The sequence below is a fragment of the Meles meles genome, chromosome X (assembly GCF_922984935.1).
Source record: "Meles meles chromosome X, mMelMel3.1 paternal haplotype, whole genome shotgun sequence".
NCBI lineage: Eukaryota > Metazoa > Chordata > Mammalia > Carnivora > Mustelidae > Meles > Meles meles.
Genome location: NC_060087.1, coordinates 74999650 through 75023303, shown reverse-complemented (window position 1 = coordinate 75023303; position 23654 = coordinate 74999650). Strand labels below are relative to the sequence as shown.

Here is a 23654-nt window from a genome sequence, read left to right as displayed (position 1 = left end):
ATTTTATTTTCATTTCCTATAATAACAGTAAATGAATTGTAAAATCAGTACAAATCTCAACCTGTATTTAATGACTTAAAGATTTTAAAAAGAAATTAATTTTATATAGTTTAATTAAAATTCGTCAACAATTACTTTTATTATTGTCTTGTTAAAAGTTGTATTATATTAATTAAAATAGCTTTTGTTAATGAGAAAAAATTATCTTGGATGATTTAGTCTTTTCTTTCATTTCCCTTTCCTTTTTTTGTCTTCCCATATTTACACATTTTAGTTGAGGAGACTAGGTAGAAAAAAAATCATTTTTTCAGATCTGGGCTGGAAATGACAACTGTAGTCATCATCACTCTTACTTTCAAAATCTATTGTACTGATTTGATGCTTAACACATTAAAGACAATTAAAGGGCACTTTAACTCCTTGATCAGTTGAGGATTTTTGAAATGCAAAAGATAACAGAAGCATTTACAATTTTTGCCAAGTCACTCTTCTAATTCGAAAATCGTGATTAGAAAAGACTCTATCAATTTTTTACTGTTTGATAATGAGAATGCAGTCTTTCCACAGATGTCACCAAATCTCAAGACACTTTTCACCCTAAAATAGCTTTATCCATATAATAAACCTGTACTTTACAATTAATGATCCACAGGGTATAAATCTTGAGGGACCATGGGATATAGGTCATTTGATGTTTTATCCTAAAAAAAGATATAACCGCATTTTAGAGATGATGCCTTCATGAAAACTTCTATTGAAAAATAACACCATTCTGAATAGGAGTAGATTTATGTGAACATCACAAGCTAGTCTGGAATATGAAGGCATCTTATCTAGTTTTCTTCATTCTGGATACTGAATGATCAGTAAAGTCTTCAGATAATAGAACTCTGCTCAGATAAGAACATGTAATTTGGAATGTTATAATATAAAGTCAATCCAATTAAATGTAGTTATATGTTTTATTTTTCCTAAAAGTAAAAGTTACATATGTCATTGATGAAAGAATGGATCATCTTTTTTTTACAGCATACTCTTTCTTCCATCACCAATTCCCAGTAAAGATTCAGCCAATCCTACTACATGTGCAAATATGGATGATCTAAGTATTGTCCCTTTTTCACACATACAAAATTAACTCTAAGAATGTAGTAAAGAAAAAAAAAGCTTCCTTTGCCTCTGAAGATTGACATAACTGTATATGTTGATAAGAACATGCTTTGACAAGGGCCTTCCTGTGTGTCTGTGTTCGGAGGGGTTGCCCAAGGGGAACACCTTCTCAAAATATATAAAGTTGAGCCACAAGGCAAAAAGGAGAAGGAAATAAAAAAAATGAAAGAAATATTTGGTGAAAACATAAAAGAATGGGAAGAGAACATACCAGAAAGGATGGGATATAGAGAAACAACTTCAGGAGAGTGCAGTGAGAAATTCAGAAAATTTGGATTCCCCAATGTACAATATTTGAATCTCTAGTTGTAAGCGAAAGAAAACAGATATTTTCAGGCATAACAAAAAAAAATTAACAAATCTAAGGGAATTCATCATAAATTTTGTTTGAAATAAATTAGCAAAAAACACACAGACAGCAAGAAATCTTCTTGGTGAGGAAAATTTCACAAATCTCTGAGTTTGAAGTGGATGTTCCTTGATCTTTTTTTTTCACTTCTTTGAGGTCACTGAAGGAGAAGAGAGTGCTAGGTAGCTAGTCCGAAGGAGGAAGAAAAACGGGGATGAGTGGAGAAATAACTTAGGTAGATAACGTAGAGAAGAAGCATGGAGGGAAGACAGAGAAGTGGAGGAAAAGAACAGAATAGAGGTGTTTGTTAGGACTAAAGGGAGGAAAAAGCCAAGATTAAGGAACTTAATTGTGGGTAGAGAGAAAGCTGAAATGGGAAGGTGGGAGAGATGATGCATAGAAGTATGTGAAAAATGTAGTGCAATAAAGATAATTGTTCTTGCAAGTGGCTAAGAGTGTCGGGGCTCACAGAGGCATTAAGTTGCCTTTTCATATTCTCTTTGGTATTCCTGGAGCCTAGCACATTGTCTGGCACAGTAGATGACTGTTTGTGGATACTTTGGTGAATAAATACACAGATGGCACCTCCTTTAAAATATGTGAAGCAGGATTCCTGGAGAAAATTAGATTTCAAACTTCCATACCCTGAATAATTTCTCTTCCTACTAATAGAAAATGTGGCAGCCGTATATATTTTGTTAAAATAGGTTAAAGTCAGTGGTTAATGTAAAGTCTCCTTGTAGGTGTGGCTCCCCTCCTGCTTCAAGAACTTTAATAAATCCTGCATAAAGACTGTTGTGGACCGATTGGGTAGAGAAAAGGAGAATTTTCTAAGTTTCTACCAGATTTCCTTCTTCCACCAGCATTCTGGAAGCTCTCTATCAGGAATTTCTATCTTGCAAAAAACAAAGTTTTGGATAACAAGAGAATAAACAGCGTGAAAGTGGGAATTCATTCTGCCAGGGATTCCAGCTGCCCAAACCAACACTACTTGTGTGTCTATCAGAATTGCATTCAGGTGATTAAAAAAAAATTGCTTTCAACCTTCAGCAAATAATTGAACTTTAGAAAATGATTGTGTTTGTATGCTTCTGTGTGTGCTTCCCATTTCTGTATTTCAAATGTACAGCAAGCCTGTTTGCTGCCTTTTCTGATATACCACATAAAGGAAGCCTTCTATGAAAGGTTAGAAGAAAACAAAAACCTAGATTCACAAAACATAACAATTTTTTCTACTTCTCCCTTTCCCCCAAATTTCCCACCTGCCTCCAATCCAATAAATAGTAAGTAAGCAGTTTGTTGTGATTCTCTCTGAATTTCCTTGGAAAGGTAACAGGTTCTGAGGCCCAGCTGCCTATATCCTGCCTAGGTCCCCTCCCTCTTGCCCTGTACAACCTTCTCCAACTGTGCACTGATGTCCTTTTCCCAAAACTAAAGAAAGGATTGTCAACAACCGCGGGTAAAGGATTAGCTTCAAATTCAGGAAAGCAGGTGGGTTGCTCCTTAAACAGAGAAAAAGCAAACTCAGAGAGGAAGCCTAAATGGGCTTGAAAAAATCCCATTCCTGAATCTTCCCTATTTGGCGCGCTGGTATCCAGTGACTGTGCATCATCATCCTAAAGAGCAAGGTGGCTTCTCTGCAGTGGCAGCAACTAGAACCTTTTTTTTCCAAAACGCCCAATCTTGAGTCCCTCTTCCAGTGAAGGGGACTCCTAACACAGCGCCACCATCTTCGATTGACCCCCTCCCCCACCGCACCATTTCTTTGCCAAGACCCTCTTCGCTTTCTAGGGAGAAAAGACGGCCACGGAATTTTAGAAACGCCGGTCTTCACACCCCCTTCCTTATCACCCAGGAAGTAGAGACAACAGCGGAAATTTAACACTGGTAATTATTACTATTTTATCCGAAGAACGTGCCCTCTAAAATGCCACTAAATAAGTAAATCCACAGTTAATAGTGAAGGTGTAAACTGAAAGGGGGAGAGAACGGGGGCGGGGGTCGGAGGGAAAGGAAAAAACTATGGGGAAATCCTCAAACTGTGTTTGATCCCGAGGTTCAAAGCCGACTGACGCGCAGCCGGCATTAGTCTCCACTGCCTCCCAGGTCTCCGTGTCTCTTGGGAGCTGGAAGGAGACGCTAGGACCCAGAGCGCGGGAAGGAGGCCCAAAGGCAGCGAGGGCGGCTGCGCACCGGAGAGCCCCGGGCTGGGTTGATCGCGCTCCTGCTATGGACTACCCGCGGGGCTTTCATTTGGCTTTGCCTCTCTAGAGCTGACATCTTTGCCAGAAGGAGGGGCTGCCCAGGCAAAGCCGACTGAAGAAAAAGGATTTGGGGCCTCGCCTGTGGAGGCGTTCCAGGACTGCTTGACAGAAGCAGTGCTGTGGCAGTGGTGGCTGGACTCAGCCCTTGCGAGCTGCCCTAGGGGAATTTTTCATTTAGCAGAGGGAGAAAGGTATCCTTAGACCTTAGCGCATCTATCTCTTGGTTCCATCGTGAAAACCGCCCGCGTATCGCCCGCACATCCTCGGGTGACCCAGACAAAGGAAGGAAAGGGGGAAACATCTACCAGTACTGTTACTTCTTGCTCTAAAATGCCCACCCCACCCCCCAAATCCACAGGCTAAAGGACAGCCCTGAGGCTTAGATTTCCAGCCATGATTGTGCGAGTTTGTTTCAAAAAAGAGTGGAATTCCACTTAGTCTTTACTAAATTCAGAAGGTGCCCGCAAGTAACCTTTTTTTTATTTTTATTTTTTTGAGTCACACCTGTTTTAACGTTTATTGGGAGGAGGAACAGTCGCTTTAGTCATAAAGCATCACTACCTTCTCAGGTGTTGCGCTGTGTTCAGAATTCTCTGCACTCTCCTCAGGTTGTTTTTCAGAGCACGCAAAGTGCTCCTCCAAAACCATTGCCCGCTCCCCATATTTTTTACCCGGTTCCTGGCCCATCCCGATTTTTAAACACTTCCTTCCACATGGTTTCCTTTGGTACAAAAACAGCCTCCAGAGTTAGGTTAAAATGCCATCCTGAGATATTTGCACACAAGGAATTGCTTTCGTTTTGTTCTTGCTATTTAATTTTATTTATTCTTTTGTGTTAGCCACTCTCTTCCTAGGTCTTTGTTTTGTGGGTGTGTGGTGTGCCGCAGTGGCGCAAGTTTTGATTCCCAGCCCCCAGCCAACATTTTGGAAGGGCACCCAGTTCGGAGAAGCTAGGGCCTTCCTACAGATGCGTGTGCACACTCATTCCAAACAGGCACCCGGGCACCCCCCCAAAACCTCGGGGGGGGGGCGCAACGTGACAAATCCAGGAATAATTCATATGGAAATGAAGAGGCTCTCTTCAGTTGGATTCTAAAAGTCTTTCCTTGGGGGAGGAAAGGAAGTGGTTACCTTTGTACATTCTTGAAAAGTGACCTCCCCGCTTTTTTGCAAGGAAAGAAAGTCAATTTGTGGCTAAGGGCTCATATGTAAGTCCTGTCTCCAATCGAAGGCAGTTTGCCGCTCTGCTTTTCTAAAGTCTCTAAAGAAAAGTACCCATTTGCGACTACGCACTTTTAAAAAGTCACCTTTTCTGATGACGTCCTTATTGAGACATTCATTTTTTAGAAAAGGAACTGTTTTATGGCTATGCGCTTACAAAAAATAATTCCTTTGTGGAGAGAGGAACTGTTTTTATATGGTCTATCTTAATAAACGCCATTCATTTATGGGCTAGGTAGGCGGTTTTGTTTCTGTTGTTTTGTGGGTTTTGTTTGTTGGCTAAGGGATTAAAAGTCATTTCTTTACTGAAAAAGGGACTCTTTTACTTTCGACTACACTCTTAGAAAAAAGTCTTTTTTTTTTTTTTAATGAGGAAAGTATATTTTTCAGCTACGTGATTATAAGAAATCTATTTTTTAAAGCTAGGCACAATTTTCCACACCTACCATCTCCACCACATTCAGCAGGTGCTGCTGGCTGAGCACAGCTCCCTAAATAGGGCGGGAAAGAAAGGCTGGTAGGCCAGCACCAGGCAGAAAGGCCCTGGGAACCTGTGCGCTCCCCGGCGCGCTGGGCTTTCCTTCACTATATCAAGGATCAGGCCCCCAAAGGGTAGAGCCAGCCTGGCTGGTATCCAAATCCTAGCCCCCAGAGATACAAATGCACATCTCCCTCGGCTCTGCCAGGCTAACCAGAGTCCCGGGTATTATTTTTCCTGTGCACCGGCCCCAGTCTTAGAGTTTCCCTCAGCCTGGCTCAAGCTGGATTTATCTGTTAAGTTGAAAGACCTTTTTGCAGGGCCAATGTCGGGGAAATTCATGAGTGGCCACTTTTCTGACAGAAGTGCGAGTTTCTTGCAAAGTAACCCAGCCAAGCCAAGCGGTGACAGTGCCTACAGGATATTCTATCTGCACTCACCTCTGGGGTTTGCTCTTTCTCTTACTTCCAGGGAAATATGGGGGAAGAGGAAAGGGAGGACACCGGAAGCATCTCTAAAATCATTCTTGTCAGTCAAGACCCCAGGAGTGGGCAGCGAGAAGCCTCGGCGTACTAAGCGCGGTACTCACGCTTCACTGGCCTCACTCTATTCTGGCACCCGGACCCAATACTTACCCAGTGACCGAAGCCTCTACAGTAGAATGAGGTGGTAAGTAAAAAAGAGAAAAGGTTTTCGCTAGCTCCACCGAGACTGCGTTTGCTGTAGCGGGCTCTACCGCCACAGCTCACAGTTCCTGAAGCAGCTGCAGTCGTGGAGGCTGCCTCTGAGGCTACTCAGAACGCCGCGGCTGCCTGGGCTGCCTATGTCGACGCTGCTAATGTCACTCGACGCGTTCAGTTCAGCTAGATTTCTGCTTCGCCACGCAGACCGCTGCGTGTAGCTCCAGCTCCATCCGGCTCACGGATCCTCCCGCCCTGAAGATACGCCCACTGCTAGGAGCCAGTGCGGAGCCAGCCTTTTCAAAGGCGAGGGGGAGGGACTAGACTGAGGAGAGGAAGGGGAAAAGGAGGGGGGTTGAATGAGGGAAGGGCGGGGGTGAGGGGAGAAGTAAACCGGAGTCCGGGTCGCCTGCTGGGAGGGGATGGCGCAGCACCTACCTGCAGCTGGGCAACCCTCCTCTGGTCCCTCTCCTGCACCCCACATCTCCCACCGCTCCGGGAGCGACCCCTTCCGGGTGAGAGGGAATCAGGGGAGATGGGCAGGGGCTAGATGGCGGTAAGCATAGGAAGTACTCTTTGCCGCCCGGGAAGATGGCTGACTGTGCTGGCTGCTCGCTCCCGTGTAGGACCCGCTGCTGGGGAAAACGCGCCGTTTTCCGGTCGGGGTTTGCAGAGTAAGAATTAGGGCTTGCGTTGCTCCTCTCAGTCTTCTACTCGTTGCTGTCTTGGCCTCCTTTTAACTCATTCACATTATCTTACAGAAGTTTTATTTCATTTTTGTTATGTGCGCTTTTCTTCTGATCCCCCCGAGGGCCCTGACTTCAGCTAGAGAACAAGCATTCAAAAGCATCCTTTCTCATACAAAGGATACTTAAGGCAAACTCGTGAAGTAGGGGCAGGAGCCTGGCGAAACCATAGTTGGAGCCAAGAGACTGTGTCTGCATTAATCATACGCAACTGTGAGCCAGGTCTGGCACCTCGATCGCCTTTCAGATTGATTTTCGGGGGGCGGCAGAGAGAGGGATAAGGGGGAGATAAGCATTTGGCTACCCCAGACAACAAGTACATGGGAGAGGAGAGTAAGCAGGTCGGTGGCTTTGGGCTGCTTTAGGGAGAGGTCTAGCACTTCGCCTGGAACCCTGCAGCATTGCGGATGTGGAGGCACCATTTTCTAAGGTAGGAAAGGATGCAGGGAGGGAGGAACCCAGCCCTGAGCCCGCAAGATGGTGCTTGCCAGAGCGCTCCAGCAGCTTCCTTAGTGACGCCAGGTCGGCAAAGGTGTAAGAGGTGTCTCAAGAACACTAAAGCAAGGAGGGACAGTGCGGCGCATTTATGGCTTTGATGGGTCGTGGATTATCTAGAAAGAGGGCTAATGTCCTCGTCCTAGTCATGGGACCAAAACCTTCCCAGCCGGTATACTCTGATTTTTACTCCAAAGAGGGAGTCCTTAAATTTACCCAGAGACCAGAAAATGAACCAGTAAATTCCTCTTCAGAAAGGTGTAGGGGGTTTTTTTTTTGGGGGGGGGGGGGCGGGGGGGGATCAATTTTCCATGCTTAACCAAGAGGAAAAGATTATCTTTCTAGTGTTCTGCTTTGTTTTGAGGAGGAGACTTTCTTTCCTGAAATAAAAAGTGAAAAAGTAGATAATATTTTGGGAGTGCCAAGAGCACAGTATTCATTTTTATTTTCTTTCTATTGAATGAAAGAGGGAATGCATCTGCACTGGGTAGACCATCAAGAGGGGGAAAATGTTAATTATCATGAGTTGATGTTCTCTAATAGCTTCTTCATGGTAAGTTCTTGGTGGTTTTTGTTTCGTGTGGTTTTTTTTTTCATTGAAGGGCAAATCTTTATGACTTCTTTCCCTAGTATGTCTATCTCTGTCTTCATAACTGTCTTCTTAACAATTTCTGGTATTTTTTAAGGGTTAAAACCTTCATTCAAATAATCCTCGCACCACTTTCCTTTTCTTTTTGCTGTTGATTGATCGATCGATTGATTGATTGATTTTAAACTTAATGCTACTATTGAGAGTGTCATTAACACTGCAGTTCAGTGTGATCTTCATGAAAGAGGACACACTGAAGTATTTACTGTTACATTTTACTCCTCCTGTAACTCTGCCTACATTATTCATAGTATCCAGCACAAGCATCGTCCTCTTGTTGGGAATTAAGAAAATGTCTTAGAGATGAAGTCAGAAGCTGTCAAACAGTTACAGTTCTGACTCTTGGGGTTTGCACTTCTGGATAATACTCCACCATAGAGGATGGCAGGAACTCAATGAAAAAATCACTGATTAATCCAGGACAGTGTGGAGACAATCCCATGGAGGTACTCTCAGAGCACTAATAATCTATTTATAACATCCACTTTATGTTTTTACAACTTACCTCATTTAAAAATTTTTATTACGATCCTTTATTTGAAAAATAACTCAGTAGCAATTGTGAACATAGAATACTGAGACCATAGATTTAAAATATAACATCCTCTTTAGATACCAATTAACTGATTTCTTAAAATGTCCATCTAAATTCAGTGCAGGAGGAGAGAACTGATCAGTGATTGTTGAGTTAAGTTGTTGAATTGAAGCATTTAGTTATCATCGTGCCAGACTCAAGAGGTTAATATTATCCACATTTTACAGTTCCTGAAACTGAAATTCATGGAGGGCAGATATTTTGCATAAGACCATGGCGCTGAAGAGTAACAGACTGGATTTCCATTAAGAGTGTATAACTCATAAATTCAGCAACATAGTTGCTTTATAGTTAATCTGGATTATTCTATAATGTATAGCACAACATTTAGTTTTAAGGGTACAGCCCAATAGAAAATTATCTCTGTAGAGTAGAAACGTTACTTACAGACCAAGGAGACTACCAGTTGGACTAAGTAAATCAGAAAATCATCTGAGAAATGCAGTTTGTTGATTAAACTGACAGATATATCCACACCTGATAATAATGAAAATGTTTCCTATTTTCTCTTCTGTGTTCTGTCTGATGGTGGCATCAATGAGCAATGACACAACCAAAAGCCAGAGCATGTGGCAAAAGCTCTCCTTTTGGTGCTTTAACTCTGAAGGAACTGATGGGGACTTCTTATGTACAAAGAGAAGGAATCCTTAATTAAATGCCTTTTATGCACCACAAATATTTATATTGTCCTATTAATTCTCAAAACCATTCTGTGAAATAACTATTACTAGTTTCATTCTCCTTTTTTTAACAAATGGGGAAACAGATTCACAGAGATTAGATAAAATGCCCAAGTTTCTATAGGTATAAAGTATAGAAAGGTGAGAAATTCAAACCCATGCCATTTACAGTCCACTATGCTGACCCTCAGCATATAGTCCCCCTGTTGTGTGGCTACACGTTTTCAGAATTTGCTTTACATTAAAAACTATATCGTTAACAAAAGCCCTCAAAAGCTAAAAGGATGCTGTAGGAATTTGGTTTTTAAAGGAAATACCATGAAAGAGCCGTGACATTGCATTTTCTTTGTTCAGTGTTCTAACTTGGAACTTGATCCTGGGTTCTGCTAAAATCAGAAAAGAGAAATTATAGTAATGTGTACCCTAGAAAAATGGAGATCTGTCTGATTTGTGAAGATTAAACTATGAAGCCATTTTATAATTTTAGAATGGATCAGAGAAGAAATTTAAAATACTTCAATGAGTAAGGATGTTTCTCAGGCTGCTAAGAATTAATTAAAACTGAGAAATAATGTGTTAATGTGAAAAAGACCCAGCCAGCCTACTCTGACTTTTACTCCAAAGAATGAGTTCTTAAATCAGCCATGGAAACCTTGTTAAAAAAGAGTCAGAGAGGGGCGCCTGGGTGGCTCAGTGGATTAAGCCACTGCCTTCGGCTCAGGTCATGATCTCAGGGTCCTGGGATCGAGCCCCACATCGGGCTCTCTGCTCTGCAGGGAGCCTGCTTCCTCCTCTCTCTCGGCCTGCCTCTCTGCCTACTTGTGATCTCTCTCTCTGTCAAATAAATAAATAAAATAAAAAAAAGAATATTTAAAAAAAAAAGTCAGAGAGATGAGTATTGGTAGCTCCTATTCATATTCATTGTCATCTCACTAGTAGAATAACCATTGATATGAGATTGATGAAGCAAATCAAATATTCTGAGATTTCAGTTGCCCTTGCCTTGAAACACCCCTTATCAAGCAATGTGATTGTAATTTGACTTCACATGCACTGTTTGCACAGAGAATGCACAGGCCATGCAGATAGATGAGAATGGTACTTTGTATCGTGTGATAGTTGTTTTGCATAAAACCCCATTCATCTTTGTGTTGTCCACAACAACTTGCATTGTACGTTGTACATAAGTGTTACAATCTATGAATAATCATTGTTATTGAGAAAGTAGGTGGGCATGTGGCCATAGAACTGTAATACTGGATGAATTATGGTCTGTATATTTTTCATTTTTAATATTAACCATCTGCAACAATTGCAATTAGTAGGAGACAGTGTGCCCAGTGGCTCAGAAAAGAACTGTGATTTTAGACCAAATTTGGAGTTCTGGATCTGGCATTTTTAGCTCTGTGACTGTGGGCAAATTAATCTCTGGACCTGTACTGTATATGATAGACACTAGCCACATGGGACTATTGAGCACTTGCAATGTGACTAATCCAAATTGGGATGCTCTGTAAGTATAAAATGAATATCCTATTTTGAAGATTTACCACATGCACATACACACATATGTAAAATATATCATTAATACGTTATATAAATTGTATGATGAACTGATAATAATTTGACTAATTGGTTAAACATATTATTAAAATAATTTCACCTTTTTGTTTTCAATATTTTAAATGTAGCTGATAGAAAGTTTTAAATTACATGTATGGCTTGGATTATACATGTTTTTCTTTTTGTAAGATTTATTTATTTATATATTTTGAGAGAAAGAGAGTGCATGGGGGAGAGGGGCAGAGGGAGAAAGAGAGAGAAACTTAAGCAGATTCCATGCTGAGTGCAGAGCCCAACCCAGGGCTCAGTCTCAGGATCCTGAGATTATGATTTGAGCAGAAACCAAAAGCTGGAGGCTTAACTGACTGTGCCACCCAGGTACCTCTCTATATATGTTCAATGAACTAACCTAAAAAGTTTCAATTTCTTTACCCCAAAAATGTAGATAATATCCTTATTTACCTCAAATTATTATAATGATATTTATTTATTTATTTATAAGATTTTATTTATTTATCTGACAGAGATCACAAGTAGGCAGAGAGGCAGCCGGGGGGGTGGTGGGGTAGAAGTAGGCTTCCTGCTGAGCAGAGAGCCCGATGCGGGGGCTTGATCCCAAGACCTGGGATCATGACCTGAGCCAAAGGCAGAGGCTTTAACCTACTGAACCACCCAGGTACCCCCTATAATGATATTTAAATAAAATAATGCACCTAAAATTCTTATCACAGTATCTGATAATAAGCTAAAATTTGTCACTCTCTAGGAGTTTGGAATAAAGATGTTAAGTAATTTTTTTTAAGAAACTTAGGGGCACCTGGGTGGTGTAGTCAGTTAAGCCTCTGCCTCTTGGTTCTAGTAAAGCTCCACATTGGGCTCCCTGCTCAGCGTGGAGTCTGCTCAAGACTCTCTCTCTCCCTCTCCCCCTCCTTTTCTTTCTTAAATAAATAAGAAACTTAAACTCTAATGGATTAGGGACTACCTAAGGAGAAAACTTCAGTTAATAATTCACTTTTATTTATTTATTTTAAAGTTATTATTTATTTATATTCCAGTTAGTAACACATAATGTAATATTAGTTTCAGGTGTGCAATATAGTGATTCTACACTTCTGAGCAAGACTGGGTATTCATCCAGCAAGTATTTTTATTTATTTTTGTCCCAAGTGAAATCATTCTTCTTTTCTCTCTAAAAACAACAAACATACATGTGTGCTGCTGGAGTAAGGAACAATATTGTGACATAAAAAACAATAATATTTTTGAAAGTGCTTTGAAGAGTTAGAAATACTTTCTCAAGTCCAAACATTTTTACTATCATAATTTGTATGGACACTTTTACATTTAATTGGTGGGTATTTCTAGTGTTGAGACATTCAAGTCCTAAATGAAAATAAGGCTGAAACTGGTGTAGGTACGCAGAGGGCAAATGAATTTCTGCAGAAGCTAAAGATACAGGAATGTAGGAAAACCGGGTAGGTACAGAATTCTAATGCCTTCAGCAGTTTAACTGTAGAAATACCTTACCTAGCTGATGACAAAAAGCATTGCTCAACTAGAGACACTAGAGGGTGCTGATAGTGAGTGCTTAGAAGGATGAATACAGCCTTCCAACATCCTTCCCCCCTCCATCACTATAGGTGGTTAAGAATTTGTAAAAGGTATACCTGTGAAATGGAACTAATATTCTCCATTCCCTCCTGGATATGATTTTTGTTTTTGTTTTTGTTTTGTCCTGGGACTAGCCTACAACATTACCAATATAGTAAAATATTAGAAGTTTGTTATAATACGGTGGCAAATAATTGGGAAAAGTTTGAAATCATTCCCTACTCTGAGGAGAGCTATCATAGCCCAAAGAAGGGATGATAAGAAACAGAAATACCCAAGTAAGGACTTTCAAAGAGGGAAAGATTTCAGCAGGGATTCCTGACTACACCAACAGCCTCTGTAATTAAATACAGGTAAGACAATTGCTTGGAAATCATGCCATATATATTTTTTTCTCTCTCTCTCTAGGCTTGAATCGCTATACAGACTTGCTGTAGACAGAGACTGCAGCTAAATTTCTCTCATGGGAGCCTGGGACTTATGGCCTCATGTGTATAGCTGAACTTTGCTGAAGCATTGAGCTCTGATTAATGCAATTAAATGAGTAAAGGTATGTGGTATTGTCCTCAAGGTTTCTGTTTCTCCTACTATACTCTTATTTTTCTACAGATGAGTAGTTGCAAACTGTACTGGATGTGGCTTTCATCTGTGCGTTATTTACCTATATTGTGATGGAAACACAGGAGCAGAGAAAAATGTGTCTTTTAAAGCACTGAAGGATCATAGTGCTGTTAATGGTATTTGTCCTCTTTTCCTTAGGACAGTCTTCATCTTGAGTTATTCAGATGTTTCTTGGTGAGGTGAAAGAGTCAAAGAGGTTTTGGTTGCTGAGGAAGGCAGAATTCTTTTTTATTGTTTCTTTTTAAATTTTTTTTAATTTTTATTTCTTTTCAGTGTGCCTGAATTCATGGTTTATGCACCATACCCAGTGCTCCATGCAATATGTGCCCTCCATAATACCCACCATCAGGATCACCCAACTTCCCACCCCCCGTCCCTTCAAAACCCTCAGATTGTTTTTCAGAGTCCATAGTCTCATGGTTCATCTCCCTCTCCAGTTTTCCTCAACTCCCTCTCCTCTCCATCTCCCCATGTCCTCCATGTGATTTGTTATGCTCCACAAATAAGTGAAACCATATGATACTTGACTCTCTCTGCTTGACTTATTTCACTCAGCATAATCTCTTCCAGTCCCATCCATATTGATACAAAAGTTGGGTATTCATCCTTTCTGATGGAGGCATAATACTCCGTAGTGTATGGACCACATCTTCCTTATCCATTCATCCGTTGAAGGGCATCTTGGTTCTTTCCACAGTTTGGTGACCGTGGCCATTGCTGCTATGAACATTGGGGTAGAGATGGCCCTTCTTTTCACTACATCTGTATCTTTGGGGTACATACACAGTAGTGCAATTGCAGGGTCATAGAGAAGCTCTATTTTTACTTTCTTGAGGAATCTCCACACTGTTCTCCAAAGTGGAAAGCAGAATTCTTTTTTATTGTTTCTTTTAACATTTTATTGTTTCTTTTAACATGGAAATTGAATTTAATTTTTCCCCTATTCTACCAAAACTCCTATGTGTTCATCTCCTCAGGAAATAGGTGTCAGCTATTGCTCTAAATTTAGGAAATACACACACAAAAGAGACTAATCATGTAATTTTTCCAGAGCAATATACTGGCATTGGTAAAAATATACATTTCTTTAAAGTTCTGGACTAATATCATACCACTCTGAGCCTTCTTTATTATTTTTTTAAAGATATTATTCATTTATTTTACAGACAGAGATCTCAAGTAGGTGGAGAGGCAGGCAGAGAGAGAGAGAGAGAGAGAGAGGAGGAAGTAGGCCCCCCCACTGAGCAGAGAGCCCGATGCGGCGCTTAATCCCAGGATCCTGAGATCATGACCTGAGCCGAAGGCAGAGGTTTAACCCACTGAGCCATCCAGGTGCCCCTCCTTCCTTATTTTTAAGACTCTTTATTTCTGTTATAAGGTATGGCTATGAACTAAGTAGACTGAACTTTTATATGGTTTGTGAAATCAGTTATATTTTTGATGTATGATAACAAATATACTGTGTATTTGTGTATTTGATTGAAATGTAGAAAATTATTTAACTTTTTAAACAACTGTTGTTGTGGTTTAGTCAACATAGTGTTTAGTAGATTGCTACTTTGAGCCAGTTTTTTTTTTTTAATAGAATGCTACAGATATCTCATTTTAAGTAGATAACCAATGTAGAGTTTCTGTTTTCTTTTAAGACTGGAAAGTTTTTATTTTAACATTACTGAAACTTAGCTGAATGTCAGTTTCTGTGTTTGGATAGAATGTTAAAACCAAGACTTCTCATTTACCAAAGCACAGCTGGTCTCCACTATTACTTTAAGATTTTCTTTCACGTAAGGTGAAGAGCAGTGATTCATTTTACTCTCATGCAAAAAAAAAAAAAAAAAAAAAAGTCTTGAATTTTTCAATTAATCGCTCTTCGTTGACTAAGTTCTAAAGAAAGTGAAACTATAGATGTAGTTTGGCACATGACTGATTCTGTTATGTTTGTCTTTTTTTGACAGGCTACATAGTGAAGGAAAAGTGTTTGAAGCATAGAGGTTCTCTTTTTAAAGAAAAAAAGCATAACAAAATTGGCAATGAAAATAAAATACTGTTCCTGGATTCCTTCTACTGTGAACGTTGTTATTATCAGTAGGTTCCATCTTCTCTAGTATTGTTACTGGAGTTCAAAACACTAAAGGAGCTTTACCTTCAGACTGAACCTAATCTAATCATATCAAAGAATCCTTTAAAAAAATCTAATAGGTTTTCAAATTCAATGTATTTTCAGACCTAGTATTCAGTTTCTTGAGGTGAATCCAACAAATACAAGTCTTACTCCGAGTCCAATTCTAGTGATCTAATTTGTATAATTAGCTATCTACCTCAGTTATTATGAGTGGCACTCTGGTACCCACTGTAAGTACCAGTGTGAAGGCTCTGATATGCAGTTGGAACATTGCCTAGTTTAGACTGGTCCATTTCCCTGGTGCTCTGGGTTCAGTATCAGTGAAATATTACCTGCTTGGCTGAGCGTCATGATTCCAACAGGAAAGCCTTCTTAAAACTGTCCTATAAATACCAAAATAACTTACGACTCTATCCGTACATTTTATGTATTACATTCTTGGATCATTTAGTCTATGGAAGATGATGAAGTGGGTATGCTATGTTGATGAGCCTTTTGTAATTCATCACAAGTAATGATATGTTATTCAAAGATGTTTATAAGTTTTGAACAGTGCAACTGAATGACTTAACACCTATACTTCCACTCCCATCAGTTATAAATTATTCTCCAAAAGTAACCATAGGAATGTAACAATCATAGAAGAATTTCAATAAAATATTTAAAAATGTGAAATTAACGTTGTCATAAACTTGTTAAATGACAGAGGTTTCCATATGTTCTATGAATTATTAAAATTGCTCCATTTTAAATAAGGATCACTTGGAGTGGGGAGCTTAAATGGATTTCTGAAAAGATAATAATATTTTAAAAATGCATTTACAAGGGCACATGGGTGCCTCAGTTGGTTAGAGGGCTGCCTTCAGCTCAGGTCTGGCATCAGGCTCACTGCTCAGCAAGGAATCTGCTTCTCCTTTTCTCTCTACCTCTCCCCCCTGCTTGTGTTCTCTGTCTCTCACTCTTTGTATCTCCAACTGTCTCTCAAATAAACAGAATCTTTAAAAAATCCATTTGCAAGAGAAGTTCCATGATTACTTCAAAATGTATATCAATTAGTGATATAGACAGTGAAATATATATCTTCAAATTTAGTCAAGAACCTCAGTAATTATATATTTATATTAAAAGTTTTAAACTGTATTTGTCAGTTATTTTTATAAACTAATATTTATTGAGAATAAATCCTACTATAATTTGTACTAAACTTATTTTTAACTCTGTCATTTTAATCTCTTATGCATAGATTAACAATGCATAAAAATTAAATAACTTAAAAATTTCCTCTGTAATACAGTGCCTGGTTCTTATACTTTACAGAACAACTATGGCATGAGATTCAGTCTAGACTGGCAAAATTGTCAGATAAACAATATCTTTATTCTTACAGTAGTTTGCTCTACCAAGAAGCTCTATATAATAGTTCAATAAACTCTTAACAAAATTAACTGGCTTATTCAGCTAATAATAAATTAAAAGCAATCAAAAAACTAGAAGATAAATCTTTTGTCTCCAAAGCATGTGTAGAAAATAATAAACTGGATTGGGCCTCCAGGAGGAGAAGGAGAAGGAGTACTAAGAAGAGGCAACCTGAGAATCCTGGGGGAGGGAAGGCAATACTATAGAAAAACAACTTGGAGAGGAAAGGGCAAAGATGTGTGTGTGCTGAGGCTGAAGACTTCTAAGGGACAGCAGAGGAACATGTTGGAGGTGAGGGAGGTAGGAGTGCTGTCTGAGTGAGAGAGTTCTATTTAGAGAAAGACCACCTGTGTCCTCAAAATGCAATATGTATGGCAGGTCTCCAGCAGGGACTTATGGAGAGTTTATTCAACCAGGGAACCCTTTTTAAATAGTATAAAAAATTCTGTTAAGCAGTTTTCTGGTTTGGTTTGGTTTTGTTTTAATTAACATATAATGTATTATTAGCCCCAAGGGTACAGGTCTGTGAATCGCCAGGTTTACACATTTCACAGCACTCACCATAGCACATACCCTCGCCAATGTCCATGACCGCACCATCCTCTCCCTACGCCCCTTCCCCCGGCAACCCTCGGTTTGTTTTGTGAGATTAAGAGTCTCTTATGGTTTGTCTCCCTCCTGATCCCATCCTGTTTCATTTCTTCTTTTCCTACCCCCCAAACCCCCCAGGTTGCATCTCCACTTCCTCATATCAGAGAGATCATATGACAGTTGCCTTTCTCCAGTTGACTTATTTCACTAAGCATAATGCCCTCTAGTTCCATCTACATCATCGCAAATGGCAAGATTTCATTTTTTTGATGGCTGCATAGTATTCCAGTGTGTGTGTGTGTGTGTGTGTGTGTGTGTGTACACATATACCACATCTTTATCCATTCATATGTTGATAGACATCTAGGTTCTTTCCCTAGTTTGGCTATTGTGGACATTACTGTCACAAACATTCAGGTGCATGTGCCCCTTCGGATCACTACGTTTGTGTCTTTAGGGTAAATACCCAGTAGTGCAATTGCTCGGTCATAGGGTAGCTCTATTTTCAACTTTTTGAGGAACCTCCATGCTATTTTCCAGCGTGGCTGCACCAGCTTGCATTCCCAACAACAGTGTAGGAGGGTTCCCCTTTCTCCACATCCTCGCCAGCATCTGTCATTTCCTGACTTGTTCATTTTAGCCATTCTGACTGGTGTGAAGTGGTATCTCATTGTGGTTTTGATTTGTATTTCCCTGATGCCAAATGATGTGGAGCACTTTTTCTTGTGTCTGTTGGCCATCTAATGTCCTTGCAGAAATATCTGTTCATGTCCTCTGCCCATTTCTTGATTGGATTATTTGTTCTTTGGGTGTTGAGTTTGGTAAGTTCTTTATAGATTTTGGATAGTAGCCCTTTATCTGAGATATCATTTGCAAATATCTTCTCCCATTCTGTCAGTTGTCTTTTGGTTTTGTTAACTGTTTCCTTTGTTGTGCAAAAGATTTTGATCTTGATGAAGTCCCAATATTTCACTTTTGCCCATGCTTCCCATGCCTTTGGTGATGTTCCTAGGAAGAAGTTGCTGTGGCTGAGGTTGAAGAGGTTCCTGCCTGTGTTCTCCTGAAAGATGTTGATGGATTCCTTTCTCACATTGAGGTCCTTCATCCATTTGGAGTCTATTTTTGTGTGTCGTGTATGGAAATGGTCCAATTTCATTTTTCTGCATGTGGCTGCCCAATTTTCCCAACACCATTTGTTGAGGAGCCTGCCTTTATGCCATTGGACATTCTTGCCTGCTTTGTTGAAGATTAGTTGACCATAGAGTTGAGGGTCTATTTCTGGGCTCTCTATTCTGTTCCATTGATCTATGTGTCTGTTTTTGTGCCAGTACCATACTGTCTTGATGATGATAGCTTTGTAATAGGGCTTGAAGTCTGGAATTGTGATGCCACCAACTTTGGCTTTCTTTTTCAATATTCCTTTGGCTATTTGAGGTCTTTTCTGGTTCCATATAAATGTTAGGATTATTTGTTCCATTTCTTTGAAAAAAAAGTGGATGGTATTTTGATAGGGATTGCATTAAATGTATAGATTGCTTTAGGTAGTATAGACATTTTCACAGTATTTATTCTTCCAATCCATGAGCATGGAACATTTTTCCATTTCTTTGTGTCTTCCTCAATTTCTTTCATGAGTACTTTATAGTTTTCTGAGTATAGATTCTTTGCCTCTTTGGTTAGGTTTATTCCTAGACATCTTATGGTTTTGGGTGCAATGAATGGGATTGACTCCTTAATTTCTTTCTTATGTTTTGTTGTTGGTGTAAAGAACGCAACTGATTTCTGTGCATTGATTTTATATCCTGACACTTTACTGAATTCCTGTACAAGTTCTAGCAGATTTGGAGTGGAGTCTTTTGTGTTTTCCAGCTGTTAAGCAGTTTTAAGAGCACTACTCTGGACTCTTCAAATCTGTCTCTCCATAGTGATGAGGTTAATCCCACTGCATATAGCTTGTTATGCTATTAACTTTCTTTTTTTTTTTTTTTTTTTTAAAGATTTTATTTATTTATTTGACAGAGAGAGAGGTCACAAGTAGGCAGAGAGGCATGCAGAGAGAGAGGGAGAAACAGGCTCCTCACTGAGCAGAGAGCCCGATGCGGGGCTCGATCCCAGGACCCTGAGATCATGACCTGAGCCGAAGGCAGAGGTTTAAACCACTGAGCCACCCAGGCGCCCCTGCTATTAACTTTCATGTTACTCTTGATGTGCTGCTGCCCAAAACAAACCAGACTCCATTTCAAAACTGTGGATAGGAAGAGCAATATATGGACATAAGAATGAAAGAAAAACAGTCATTGAGGGAAAAGAAAATGGGAGGTAGCGTTAGTTGTATTTTTCACCCATATATTTGTTAGTTCATTTACTCACTAACAAACATTTAATGAAGAACATTAAAGACACATTTTAGGCAAATTCATTCCATAAATAGTCTTTCCATCGCACTTATATTTTATAGATCTAGATAGTTATATAATGCTGAGTACAATCCCATTAATTGAGGGAGGCAGAGGAGGGATTTGTAATGTCAATTTATTTGCAGAATATAAATATCCTTTTCCACCCCACCTCCTACCATATAACTTACATATTCCCTGAGGTACTATTTTCCACATATATATATATGAATTACATTCATTTTTATTTTGGAATATATATATTTTACAGAACAATTATAGCATGAAATGCAGTGTATATGTGTGTGTGTGTGTGTGTGTGTGTGTGTGTATGCATACATAGATAAAATGATAGGTTTGGGGTACCTGAGTAGCTCAGTGGGTTAAAGCCTCTGCCTTCAGCTCGGGTCATGATCCCAGGGTCCTGGGATCGAGCCCCGCATTGGGCTCTCTGCTCCACAGGGAGCCTGCTTCCTCCTCTCTCTCTGCCTGCCTCTCTGCCTAGTTGTGATTTCTCTCTGCCAAATAAACAAAATATTTAAAAAAAAAGATAGGTTTATACATATCTCTATATATAGATATGTAGTTTTGAAACAACATGTTGTCACTAGTTTAGGTCATTTCAACAGCCACACAGTGATCAAATGACTGATATAAATATAGGCAGATTTACTATGAAGTTTTAGCTTAAGGCCCCTCACTTGTATAGGACTCAGAAGAGGCCTGATATTAGAAAACCATTGTCATATGAAGGGATAATCAAATGTTATGCAGCCAAAAAATGTTGGAGAGAAAAAAACATTGTAGACATATGTCAAGCAGTTTGTTAACACACATGCTATTGGATTTTTTGATGTTTGTGATGTCAGCTTTTATAAGTTTGTCTTTTGTTCTGATTATTTTTCTCTATAAATTAATATTTCATTTAAACCAAATTTGTATTAGTAGTTTTGTATCCGTTTGTTAAAGAGAGGCCCTGTATATAAACTTCAGGCTCCTCAATACCATGATTCACCTCTTATTTATCCATATCAAAAGACCTCCCTTTTAATTTTCCATAGTAAATTAAATATATCCTTAAAAGTAGATTATAAACTATAGGCTTGAGTCTTTACTGAGTGCATTAATTTAGGCCTACAAAATTAATTCAGCTTTTAATTATGAAAACAATGTAATCATTTCTTTTTCTTAAGATTTTATTTATTTATTTATTTACTTACTTACTTACTTATTAGAGAGAGAGTAACAGAGATGGCAGTAGAGAGCACAAGCAGGGAAAAGAGGAAAAAGCAGGCTCCTCCCCACTGAGCAGGGTGCCTGATGCAAGGCTCTATCCCAGGCCTGGAGCCTAAGACAGATGCTTAACTGACTGAGCCACCCAGACACCCCTGTAATCATTTCTGTAGCCTTCTAGAATATTACTCTTGACCACATATGCAACTCAGGGGAATATTAAAACAAAACATTTCTACACGTGGGGAAGAGAGTTTAGTCTTTCAATTAAGGGACAACAAGCATGCAATCTGTATAATATGGAGCTCAGTAAACTAGGAGTGCTCCTACCATTCTTTCAATACACGTCTTCAAAGGCAAAGGAAATAAAAGCAAAAATGAACTTTTGGGATTTCATCAAGATTCAAAGCTTCTGCACAACAAAGGAAACAGTCACCTTGGAAATTATAAAATTTGTTTAAGTTTTAGGGTTCTCATCGTAAGACATCTTTCTTCTCACATAATCATCTTTCATGTTTAAAGGATATATGAAATTCCTGAGAAATCAAATGAAATGGAATTTTGTATTGAGCATTAAATAAGAAACGATCAAGTCAATATTTCTTTCAGGAAATATGATGACAATCTTCCCCAGGATTAGATTCTTTTCCACTTTGAACTGCTAAGTGTATTTCACACAAAAGGAGCATTAGTCAAACTTTTAATCAAATAATTTTATCTACTATAATTGAAATTATGTGCTATTATTTACAATCCACTCTGAAAAGAAAAATTGAATCATAATTTAAATTCATTTCATTAAAGTGAATGAGATTATTTTATGAAATAAAGAGTAATTAGATTTCGGCAGATAATAATAACCCATGAATCTCTGAATTGTTTTTGTTTGTTGTAATACTGCACATAGTATTTCTCAATTAAAAAAATGTTGATATCTACATAAGAGAAAGAGCAACTTGAAATTGATTTGTTAAAATGGAGCATTTGGTAGTTAAAATGTGATTAGATCTTGAGTTTGCCCCCTGGAAAGGTTCTTTCAAATAAATTAGTTGTTTAGAAGTATGGCTAAAGATGTTAGTTAATAATGATGAACAAGCACGCTGCCCATGTATGCATATGATCCTGCTTGTTTCTTTTTTTAAAAAGAAATGCAGCAGTGATGGGTTTCCTTTATAATAAAAAAAAATAGGCATTTGTTAAAGGGTTGTCTAATGACAAAGAGCATAGTGTGGGTGGGAACAAAATATGCTTTCTGTACAAAATTAACTGGTCCATATGTGACTCAAATCCATGGACTTTGACTCAATTAGGTATTTTCTAAATTGACAATGCTTTAATTATATCAATGAATCTCAAAATAATGACAAATTCTGTTTAAAATCACAAGGTTCTTCTTCAACTTTACCTGTTAAAACAGATGCAGACTATTAAACAAAGATGCCAAAAATGTACTAACATTTCCTGGAATCACAATGAAAATAGGGAGAAAAAACTGCCTTTCTCTCTTTTCGTCCCAGTATTTGTTCACACATGTAGAGAATGCCATAATTAATTAGCATTTGGTAGTCTACTAGCCAAGTGTTGATAATGCTAATAAGCATAAAAGATGATAGAGGGAACTCAAAAAAATAAAGAAAATAGAGATCCGAAATGCTGGATATTGCTTAAATATTATATATGCATGTTCACATACACAAAAATGAAACCCAAGGACTCTAGTAAGTGTTCTATTCTGAAACATTTATTGCTGAATCAGAGGCTATGCACCATTGAATCTAGTATTGGGGGATCAACAAATCTAAACTGGGCAATTAATTTGGGTCATTGATTATTTTAATGATCTTAAGACCCAGTGCAACAAGACTAAGCAGATCCATCAGTTTGCTTATTAAGCTGCCTTAAGGATGTATTCAGACAACCATATGACCCTTGCCAAATACTTAATAGCTAACTGATACCTGTACTTAGGATGATATCTTCTAAATTTTGTTCCTTGGATTTGTAATTAATATTAACTTTAAAGGCTCTGAGATGTACTACAGCAAAGAAATAGGTTCAACATGTTCTAACCCAGAATTTCCCCAAGTTAATTGCCTATGGAGACTTTTTTCTTTCCTTTTTGTCCATGACATCTATTATTGTTCATTTGAGCCCACTTTGAAAAATGGTGACTTACAAGGTGCTTATAATTTACTTGAGAAAGCATATAAAAAAATAGATAAAAATTACTTGTATATGGAAGTAATATCACACAAGAGAAACTGAGGCCCAGTTTAAAATTACTTCTTTACATCTCTAAATTTTACATATTTATATTTTAATGTATAAAATTCTATAATATTATATTTTAAATGATTAAAATCAAATTAATAGATTTAAGTACAATTCTTTAAGTTCTAGACATTTGGCCTAGAGTGGCTTTACTATGCTTTAAAATATGAATACAAGAGAAGCGGTATCAGTTACTTGGCCAAAGTACAATTTCTGCTAAATTGCATTCTGCTTAATTAAAAGACCCTTATAACATCCATTACATGTAGTTTTCTTTTCCTTTCTGCCTCAAATCTCTGTTATGTTATCTTGTTATTTTGTTGCTAAGTAGCACCACTGAGATGACTGAAAACATTGGTTTGAAAAGGGAATTTAGATGATATAGCATAAATGAAACTCACTTTACTTGATCATAATGTGTTTGTTAATTGTCTATTTTTTCGCTAAGAGATTAATACTTTTTACAGACATGAAAGAGAACTCTCATGTATTCCAGCATATGT

The 23654-nt window shown here is 38.6% G+C and overlaps 1 long non-coding RNA gene across 1 annotated transcript; it reads left to right on the top strand.

Moving 5' to 3' along the window:
- The first annotated feature begins 6544 nt into the window (after nucleotides 1–6544).
- LOC123934947 lies at nucleotides 6545–15177 on the top strand. The gene is made up of 3 exons (XR_006816855.1): nucleotides 6545–6677; nucleotides 12910–13051; nucleotides 15078–15177. It is a non-coding gene; the product is annotated as an uncharacterized LOC123934947 (long non-coding RNA).
- The last annotated feature ends 8477 nt before the right edge of the window (nucleotides 15178–23654 follow it).